This window comes from Bos taurus, chromosome 3 (genome assembly GCF_002263795.3).
Source record: "Bos taurus isolate L1 Dominette 01449 registration number 42190680 breed Hereford chromosome 3, ARS-UCD2.0, whole genome shotgun sequence".
Taxonomy (NCBI): Eukaryota; Metazoa; Chordata; class Mammalia; order Artiodactyla; family Bovidae; genus Bos; species Bos taurus.
In genome coordinates, this window is record NC_037330.1 from 30,166,648 (window position 1) to 30,177,349 (window position 10,702).

At 45.9% G+C, this 10,702-nt stretch overlaps 1 pseudogene; it reads left to right on the forward strand.

Moving 5' to 3' along the window:
- The first annotated feature begins 1,199 nt into the window (after positions 1 to 1,199).
- On the forward strand, positions 1,200 to 1,712 carry LOC615482 (60S ribosomal protein L12 pseudogene; annotated as a pseudogene).
- Positions 1,713 to 10,702: the final 8,990 nt, after the last annotated feature.

Below are 10,702 nucleotides of genomic sequence, written 5' to 3' on the forward strand. Positions count from 1 at the left end.
AGGAATGCGGTCTCTTTCTGCTTAGACTCTGTCACACTTCCCCCAGGGTAGAGCATCAACGAAGTGGCATTGACAGGATCTGGCCAAGGGCAAGTAAGTAGGGGATACGATTAGGTTTGCATTCTGCGGGGGTGTATTAGGTGGTTTGCAGTCACTTTTTAAAAATGTTATTTCTTTGCTATGATTTTTTTGGCTGCACTGGGTCTTCATGCTGCTCGTGGGCTCTCTCCAGCTGCGGGGAGCTGGGGCTGCTCTCTCGTTCTAGTGCGTGAGCTTCTCGTTGCAGTGGCTTCTCTTGCTGTGGAGCGTGGGCTCTGTCGTTGGGGCGCAGGTGCTTAGTTGTTGCTCGACATGTGGGATCTTCCCAGATCAGGAATCATACCCATGTCTCCAGCACTGGCAGGCAGACTCTTTACCACTGGACCACCAGGGAAGTCCTGCAGTCACTTTTTAAATAAACTTCTGTAGCCATCTCAGTGTGGAAGTAGCTGCCAGGAACCCTCCTATTGCCCATGGTATCTTCTCCTCTGGCATGTGGCACTAAGGAGCAGGGCCAGAGTTCGTATCAGATTTGAATACATCCTACAGAAACTGGCAGTGGAAGTATGTGGGTAGTGGAGGAGAAACAAGATTTGAATTGTACAGAGCCAAAAGCTAGTCTATGGGAAAATCTTCTATGTGTAAAATTCTAAATGCAGGATTCAGTTCTCACAGACACCAAGTCGTATATACTAGGAATATTCAGTAATAATACAGTGATGCAATTCTATCCTATACCTTTTTTCTTTTTTGGTGACAATTATGCCAAATAGGACTTATCAGAATATGTTTGTAAACTGTAGCAGCCCTACAAACAGCCAGTATGTCTGGTTGTGAAGTCACATGTTTTATGCATCCCAATCATCAATAATAAATCTTATTTTTATTATCTGGAGGAAAGACTTAATTCACTTTCCTTTTTCTATATAGAAAAGATGACAAAACTGTTGTTATATAAAGAGGTGAGAAAAGAGTATTCAAACAAAAACTGCAGAGAAAGAAAAGTATTGCAGCAGTGTGCTAGGCAATTAATAAAAACATTGTATTACTTTTCCGTATCTTGTGATATTTGTGAAATATTTCAACTTCAAGAGTCCTACAGCTTTCAGCTTTCGGCTGGGAGGAGGCAAAGGTGCAACTTTCTTCAGTTGTCCCAAATCCAGGTTCATCCGACACCAGCTGCCTCCACCATGCCGCCTAAATTCGACCCCAACGAGATCAATGTCGTGTACCTGAGGTGCACCAGTGGGGAAGTCGGTGCCACGTCTGCCCTGGCCCCCAAGATCGGCCCTCTGGGTCTGTCTCCAAAAAAAGTCGGTGATGACATCGCCAAGGCAACTGGTGATTGGAAGGGTCTGAGGATTACAGTGAAACTGACCATTCAGTACAGACAAGCTCAGATTCAGGTGGTACCTTCTGCTTCTGCCCTGATCATCAAAGCCCTCAAGGAACCACCAAGGGACAGAAAGAAGCAGAAAAACATTAAGCACAGTGGAAACATCACTTTTGATGAGATCATCAACACTGCCCGGCAGATGTGGCATCGGTCTCTAGCTAGAGAACTTTCTGGAACCATTAAAGAGATCCTGGGGACCACCCAGTCCATAGGCCACCACCCTCACGACGTCATAGATGATATCAACAGTGGCACAGTGGAGTGCACCGCTAGTTAAGAACTGCAAAGGAAAAAGAAAAATAAAGGATCATTTGACAACCAAAAAAAAAAAAAAAGAGTCCTACAGTTTGTTGTCATTTTTCTCAATCTAAGCAAATATCCACTTTCACACCCAATTTTGGATTTGTAATTTTTTATTTTTCTTAAAGAGGGTCCTTCAAATTGTCTTAAGTTTCAGGTCCCACAGACATCCCTGGAGCATCCAGTCATGGTTTACTCCCTTTCATAGTCTGATGAGAGAGCACAGTTGCCTTCCCTTGCTCCACATGTGTGTGACCAATGCCCACTGAGTACCCGGTTCAGAGCTAGGGCTGGGCAGGCGCACGGTGGGCGATGGAGCAGATACGGCATCTTCCTGGGTGTGGAGAGGGAGACAGCACTGTCAAGTAAGCTAAATCACACAGCATGCTGTGAGAGACAATAAGGAAGCAAAGTTTTCATAGGAAATATTTTAGCTGAGACCCAAAGGTTAGGAGTGGTTCAGATGGACTTCCCTGGTGGGACAGTAGACAGGAATCTGCCTGCCAGGCAGGAAACATAGGTTCAACCCCTGGTCCAGGAAGATTCCACACGCTGTGGAGCAACTAAGCCAGTGTACCACAGCTCCTGGAGCCCGCGGGCTGCAACTACCGAAGACCATGTGCCTGAAGCCTGTGCTCCGCAACGAGAGAAGCCTCCACAATGAGAAGCCCACACACCGCAACGAAGACCAGCCCCTGCTCACTGCAATTAGAGAGACCCCATGCACAGCAACAGACTCAGAGCAACCAAAACTAAAATAAATAAATAACTTTTAAAAAAGAGTTGGTCAAACGTAGAATTTTTTAAAAAGAACATGGCAAGCAGAAAGAACAGCATGAGTCTTTACTCATCATTCTGGGATGGTAAGGGTTTGATGTATGACAGGTATTCAGTAAATATCTCTTGAATTAACTTTTAAAATAAATGCTACAATTTGTGCAGGGCCATAGTGCTATAGGAGCACACAGGAGAGGCGCTGAACCCTTGCCAAGGGCAGCTGGAATGAAGTAATGAGGAATAAGCAAAAGTTGGGTTAAAATTGACTTCCTGGCTTTCAGGAGAAGAAACAGCATGTGCAAAGGCCCTGGGATTAGAGATTAGAAAGCAGTTCTGTATGGCTGGACAGATAGCATGCTAGATTTAGGAAGGAAAGTTTGGCTGAGGGAAGATGGAAAAGTAGAACCGGCAAGAAATGAGGCTAGACATGTAAACCAGAGCCAGATCATGATAGAGCCTCATAAGTCATGGTAAGATGTTTGGACTTTATGTTGGTGAGGTGGTTTTAGCAAAGGAAATGACATGCTCAGATCAGTACATTAGAAAGATTTGGTTGCCAGGTGAAGAGGGGACTGGATAGGGGCTAAGGCAGGAAGACCAAGCAGGAAACTTGGAGAAATGCAAGGGAAGGTGGTGGCCAGAGGCAGTGACAGTGGGGATGGGAGACATAGAGAGATCCCTAGAGGAAGGTTATGGTACCTGAGGCAGTTAGATCAGCAAGGTAGAAGAATCACAACAGGGGCTGGAGCCACGATTGTTCCTAGTTCCTCTTCCTTCAGGAAGCTAGCCAGTCTCTTGTTTTTGGTGGAAGGTTTCTTTCCAGTATCAGGGCTGCCTGTGTCCTACTGGTCACGCTGGGTTCCATATCTTCATTCACTCCTCGGATCCTGCTCTTTTTTCTCTGACTTCTCGTTGGGTTCAGCCAATGGGAGCTGACAGAAGACTGGAGGTCAGGGGGAAAAGGTCACAGTATTTAATCCCTGTGGCCTCCCTGAGAGAAGGACCCAGGCTAGTTATACCCTTCAGTCTCTCTCGGGACAGCCTTCTCACCTCTACTTTCCCCCTCCCTGGTTTCAGTATTCACTTCCCTCCCCTTCAATTAGGACTTAGGGAGGTTACAGCTCCACTGACCCGTGGCAGAATCACCCCAACATCTCTTGGTTTCCGCATGTCTCATCCACACCTTGGTAAGAGCTTTTGAATCAGACCACATCCCCATAAGCCCGGCAGCCAATAAGGCCAAGATCATACCTTCAACTCTTTTCCTGGTGACCAACCATCATCTTCCTGTGCACTTTGTCCCATGTCAAGTCCAGTTTCCTCCCGCAGTGTGAAATTCATCTCTGATTCATGGCTCTGACTCTCAGGACTTCCCTAGCGCTGCCCGTCCCTGCCCTGTTCAGTCCCTGGGGCTTTCCTCCATCACTGGGGAGACCTGGGGAGCCAGTCATCAAATGACTAGTGGCCAAGGCCCCTTCCTGCCTCCCTGAGAGGTCAGACTACACCTGCCCAATGGCTGTTCTCAGACTCACCATCCTCTAGGCTCCCTGCTGACCTGTAACCTTCATGTCTATCAAGGTGTATGTGTCAAGGTCAGTCGCTTAGTCATGTCTGACTTTTTGCGACCCCATGGACTGCAGCACATCAGGTTTCCCTGTCCATCACCAGCTCCTGGAGCTTGCTGAAACACATGTCCATTGAATCGGTGATGCCATCCAACCATCTCTTCCTCTGGCGTCCCCTTCTCCTCCTGCCCTTCAATCTTTCCCAGTATCAGGGTCTTTTCCAATGAGTCAGTTTTTGCATCAGGTGGTCATGTAAATAAGTATAAATAATTGTACTTGGAACAGAATCCAATCTTCTTACCTTTCCCCTGCCTATTCTTTTCCTCTACTTCTCATCTCCTTTCTCATCAGGGTCTTTTCCAATGACCTGGTTCTTTGCATCAGGTGGCCAAAGTATTGGAGTTTCAGCTTCAGCATCAGTCTTTCCAATGAATGTTCAGGACTGATCTCCCTTAGGATTGACTGGTTGGATCTCTCTGCAGTCCAAGGGACTCTCAAGAGTCTTCTCCAACACCACAGTTCAAAAGCATCAATTCTTTGGTGCTCAGCTTTCTTTCTAGTCCAGCTCATATCCATAAATGACTACTGGAAAAACTGTAGCTTTGACTAGATGGACCTTTGTTGACAAAGTAATGTCTCTGCTTTTTAATATGCTGTCTAGGCTGGTCAGAGCTTTTCTTCCAAGGAGCACGCGTCTTTTGATAGCTCAGTTGGCATGTGTCTCAGTCTCTGGTATTTGTCTGTTCCTCCCTCCCCACCCCCGGGGGGCAAGGATGTTGCCCCGTTCTTGCTTTATTCCAGCACCTACCCCGGTGCCTGGGACCTAGTGGTTACTGGGTAGCTTTCTGTCGACCAACAGACCAACCAATTGGACTGTCGTTTTCTGCTAGACAAGATAGAGCACCATTGATTAGGCTACAGATTTAGTCTTAAATCTTAGAGAAGCATCTCATCAGCATCACAATTATTTCCCATTCATATATGACAACTCCTCAGTCATATATGTATAATATTCATGTGCAACACTCCTTGGGCCCAATTAATGTCTTCATTGGCCCTAAGCACTGCTAAGTACACAAGGACTGACTTCACATGAAAATAAAAATAACATTTTATTTTTTGATCTAACAATTGCTAAAAATTTTAAAAGCAACTTTCTTCTAGATGTTTTGCCTGCAAAAATATGAATAAACTCATTACAGCTGTACTTATGTTTCTTCCTGTTTCTCAGTTTAGTAGGATCCCAGGCATGTATTTCCTCTGTTGGGCGATGGTTTCCATGATGCAGAATAATTCCATTCACTCTATGTGGATTTTACTAGTTTGACTTGACAAAGTCAAGCCAAGGTGGGGGCGGGGTAGGGTAAACCTCCCCCTCTTTTGTCATCTTGGAAAGATGGAGGGGGCAAGGAGGAGTGAGGAGGAGTCAATTCCCCATTGCATTGCATGTGTTTTTCAACCTTGGCACTACTGAGGGACAAATCTTTGCATGAGACTAACCTACTCATAGCAGGACATTTATCATTTCTGATTTCCAGGTACTAAAGGCTAATAGCACCTTTCAGTCATTGTGACAATTAAAAAAAAAAACTCCAAAATCTTCCTAGGGCGCAGTACTACTTCAGGGTAAGCTGTACCACCTCAGGTTAAGAAGCACTGTGACCTGTGTGGTTGAATGCAGGTGGAAAGAATGTCCTGAATGGTCCTAGCCCAGCTCTTTACATCCTCTCTGTCCCTCCCTCCTGGATGTGCTGAGCCAAGGTCAGCAGGTCGCTATGCCCTCAGCCTCTCCCCACTCTGAGCAACGATGGCTCATGTAGTATTTTGTCATGTGGTGTGACTCTTGTTATAGCATCACTTTTCATATTAACTCTGAGGGTTTGTTCTAGAACATTTCCAAACCAGCTTGTGTGTCTCTGAGTAAATCATAAGCTCCCAGAGGGCAGAACCCATGTTTTATACCTCTTTATGGAGAAGGCAATGGCACCCCACTCCAGTACTCTTGCCTGGAGAATCCCATGGATGGAGGAGCCTGGTAGGCTGCAGTCCATGGGGTCGCTAAGAGTCGGATATGACTGAGCAACTTCACTTTCACGCATTGGAGAAGGAAATGGCAACCCACTCCAGTGTTCTTGCCTGGAGAATCCCAGGGACGGGGGAGCCTGGTGGGCTACCGTCTGTGGGGTCGCACAGAGTCGGACACGACTGAGCGACTGAACTGACTGAACTGAAGGTGAAGTTCGTCCTTGTATACAGTTCAGGAGGTTCTCCTGACAAGTATACTAGGGTGGTTTGCCATTCCCTCCTCCAGTGGATCAGGTTTTGTCAGAGCTGTCCACTATAACCTATCTGTCTTGGGTAGCCCTACATGGCATGGCTCATAGCTTCATTGGGTTACACAAGCCCCTTTGCCATGACAAGGCGGTGATCTGTGAAGGGAGGCATGGTGCGCTGCAGTCCATGGGATCACAAAGAGTTGGACACAACTGGGCGACAGAACCACAACAAGGTGAAATTTAGGTGTAAGGTGACTCAGGAAGAGGCATCTGGAGATCAACGTGGAATGTGGGTCTGAGGAGGAGAGAGGAGTTTGGAGCCTGACACAGATTTGGGATGCAGCTACCCACAGGAGAGCTGACACTGGTGGGAGAAGCTATGACATTGTTTGAAAAAATGACCACCATCAGGATGTGGGAGGAAATATAATGCCCAACTGAGGAAAAGACAGGATGACAGGCTTGGGGGAGTTCATGGGAATGGTGCTGACTCACAGAAGTCTGCAGGGAGGGGACAGGTCACCAGGACCAGAGCACACGGGAGTGAAGAGGGGCTGCTCCGCAGGTCAGCTGAGGAGTTGAAGGTGCCTTCTGGGTCCTCGTGGTACAGTGCCGAGGGTGGGCCATGCTGCAAGAAGCCAGCAAGTCAGCAAAGTAAGGCAGCAAGTGCAGTTTCCAAGAATTTCAGAAGTGAAGGAAAGAGAGGGCAGTCCCATGAAAGGGCAGCTTGGCACAAAGGAGGCATTCCTTAAATATATCTATTTATAAAAATGTGTAATCAATATGTATATTTATTTTTATAAATATATATGAATATATAGGGGAGACAGAAACAGTTTGTTGGCAGAGGTGGAAGAACTGTTTGCAGTGGAGTGTTTGAAGATGCAGGCAAGCCAGGTCTGGATAGGAGAACATGAGCTCCAGGTGGGGGCTCTTGGACTTGGTCAAGAAACAAACATTCCTGGAAGACAGGAATGATGGCATGCAGGGAGGGTGGGAAAAAATGTATATTTTGCAGTGAAGGGATGGCTTCCCTAGCAAGTTTGCCAAAAACATGAAATAACTCTGACTCTCTATTTATGCAGAGTCATTTTGATGGATGTCAGAAGCTCTTGAGCCTCTTATAGAATGCAGGATTTCTGTCATTAGATTTTAAATGTCTACCCTAGAACATTATAGCTCTAGCCTAGACAGGGCATTTGAGGGCAGGCTCAGAAAAAGGAGATAACACTAAACAACACTACCAATGAGCCCAGAAAACCAAAATGTCTCTTTCATTCCAAGCAAGGAGGTCAGTAATAAAAAAGCATTTAATCCACAGCCTGAATGCAAAGGTTAGAAGCGGGGGGAAAAAAAGGCAACCCTAAACTATATGATGTCCACTCTTCCTTTTTACAACCCTGACAAAAGTAGGCAGGAGACAAATCCCATTTGTAAGGACAGCAAAATCTTGATCTCCTCTCTGACCCAAACCGTCTCCATGCATCATAAATATTTCCATAGTCATAAATATCACTGATGAGGAAGCAGAAGGCTCTTAATTGGCTCCAACTCATTTCATGGTGGAGGAAGCTAGGAAAAATGCACTGAATAAGAATAAGACAGGATGAGAGATCTCCTGGGAGGAAATTAAAATAGACTCTTCATCCAAAATGATGCTCAATCTATGTGCTGATTTACGCCAGGAAAGAATTAGCTGAAGACTCATTGTGAGAAGTGTCTTTTCCCACTATCCCAGGGCCTTTTCTATCTTAGAAATGCCGATTCTCTTCAAGCTGAGTTTTATGGTGGTTGATTTCATTGAAAATGAGCCACTGTAAGGAAAGAATGGAGCTTGCTAGCATTTATTAAAACCTCATAGCAGGATAGTGGATAAATAAACAGTAGTATATTCATACAATGGAACACTATTCGACAGCAAAAAAGATGGGCCACTAATCACACGTCATCAGGGATGGGTTTCAGAAACATTATGCTGAGTGAAAGAAGCCTTATATGAAAGAGTGCACACTACAGGTTCCATTAGTATTATGCTCTCTAACAGGTGATCTGTGGTGGGAAAAAGTCCAGACAACGCTTGCCTCTGGGGGTTGGGGAAAGATGGGAAGGGATGCGAGGGAACTTTCTATAATGATGGAAATGCTCTCTGCATCTTGATGGGAGTTCGGATTACACAGGCACTCACATTTGTCAAAACTCAGCAAAAGTACCCTTAAGATCTGGGCATGCCATTGTATCTAAATTTTACATCAAATGAAAAATCTAAACAAAGACCAAGCTTTAGTAATGATATGCATGCTGAAGTATTTAGGGAAAAGTGTTCTGCCGTCTACAAATTACAGTGAAAAGCGCCACTAAAATAAAACGGATTCATGGATGGATACAGAAATGGATAAATACGTGAGAAAGCAATTTTAGTAAGATGTTAATGGTAGAGTTTAGGTGGCTAGTAGACAGCTGTTCCCTGTAAAATTCTTTCCACTTTGCTATGTGTATGAAAAATGTCACAATAAAATGGGAGAAATAAGAATAGTGTGATTCGTTAAAAATACCAAACATTTACTGATGCCCGAGGTTCGCCAAGTGCTTTACATAAATTTTTCCTTATCCTATCCTGATTTGACAGACCAGGAGGTTAGCATTCAGAGAAATGCAGTTTCAGGGTCAGGGACACTTCTTTGCCCTTCTTTTATGCGTGCCCTCCAGATGAAGGCACTTATAGTTTGGGTAACAAACACTCTCTTCTGCACTCACGACCACTAAACCTCCATCCTCAGTGCTGGCTTCTGGTTAACTGGGAAGGTGAAGAGGCGTCCTTGACCACCAATCAACAGTGCCACCAAGACTAGCTAAACACCTGCTACTTCCCAGGTGGCTCAGTGGTAAAGAATCTGCCTGCCAACACAGGAGACACAGGAGACTTGGGTTTGATCCTTGGGTCAGGAAGATCCCCTGGAGGAGGAAATGGCAACCCACTCCAGTATTCTTGCCTGGAGAATCCCATGGACAGAGGAGCCTGGTGGGCTGTAGTCCATGGAGTCACAGAGTCAGATGTAATTGAACACACACATTCATTATTACATGTAGGGAATTCAAAGAAATAGAAAACACAAGTCTTGGCCTTCAAGAGGCTCCTGCAGAATTGAGCCTAGCCTGGGAGAACTGGACTCTGTGTGTGATTTTGGCACTAATTAGCTGTGTGACCTTGAGCAACTTACTTCAACTCTTGGGCTTTATTCTCTTTATCTGTGAAATAAGGGCTTGAACTAGACCAGCCCTCAGGCTCCTGACCACCCTCATGTTTCTGTGACTCTTGACCTGTAGTAATTTAAGGGTCAACAGCTGGTCCAGATAGTGTTTGCTAACAGAATGCTGACGAAGGAAATCTCTAGATGGAGGGGAGTCGGGGAGGGAAAATCTCCAGGCAATGGGGTCTAAGCAGTGCCCGTGCGGATGGGGGGAGGAGTTGCAAACAGGGGGCCTGGAGAGGGGGACACACAGGACTGTGAAGAGGGAGTGTGACTGGAGAAGGAGCTCAGTTACCAGAAGCCGAGGCAAAAACCAAGCAAACGATCTACACTTTAACTTCTGAGAAGCAACATCCCACCAGAGGTGTGAAGCATGGGAAGTATGTGATGAGATGGTATCTGAGGAAGATTAGTCTATTTATTTTCAGTCCTGGAAGAAAAGAGCAGCATAAATAATCACAAATGGCAGATCATTATAAGACTATGTGGCAGACTCTAGAATACCCTTGATCCGCGGCTTTCAGGTTACTATCTTGAGAACACTAGGGCTCCTGGGAAGCAAGGGGACACTGGGGGGAGGCAGGCCCCAGCACCCCCTCCCATTCCCACCCTAACCGCAACAGCACTGCTTTCAATGGCTTCATACATGGGAATTCCAGATCAAATTTATTTTTAAATAATTCAACAGACTTCAACTGCACGATGCAAATTAATTACACAAATAAGCAGCCAGACAAATGCGTCAGGAGGGGGTTGTTGGAGGAGAAATAATTTGCTGGGCACATGCCTCACACAGCTAACTGATGACTCCACATTTTCACCTGTGAGGTGCCAGCTCTGACAAAGGAGAAGGGTCTTAGGAAGAGGGCAGATTTGGAAACAGCCGTGCCTGTGCCCCATGAGGTTAATGAAACATCCTCACTCCGTGCAATATGCATGTTCAGGGGACTTTCAACTATTAAGCCCCGGGGACCTGACTCAGGCTCAGCAGGGCTCTGTCCTAACTTGATTCCCTCAGCAGGTCCCAGGGCCTCACTCACTTGCCTCTCTTCCTGGTAGCTGCCTCCAAGTAGCTTTGGGTGGGGCACTGTCTCTCCCCAC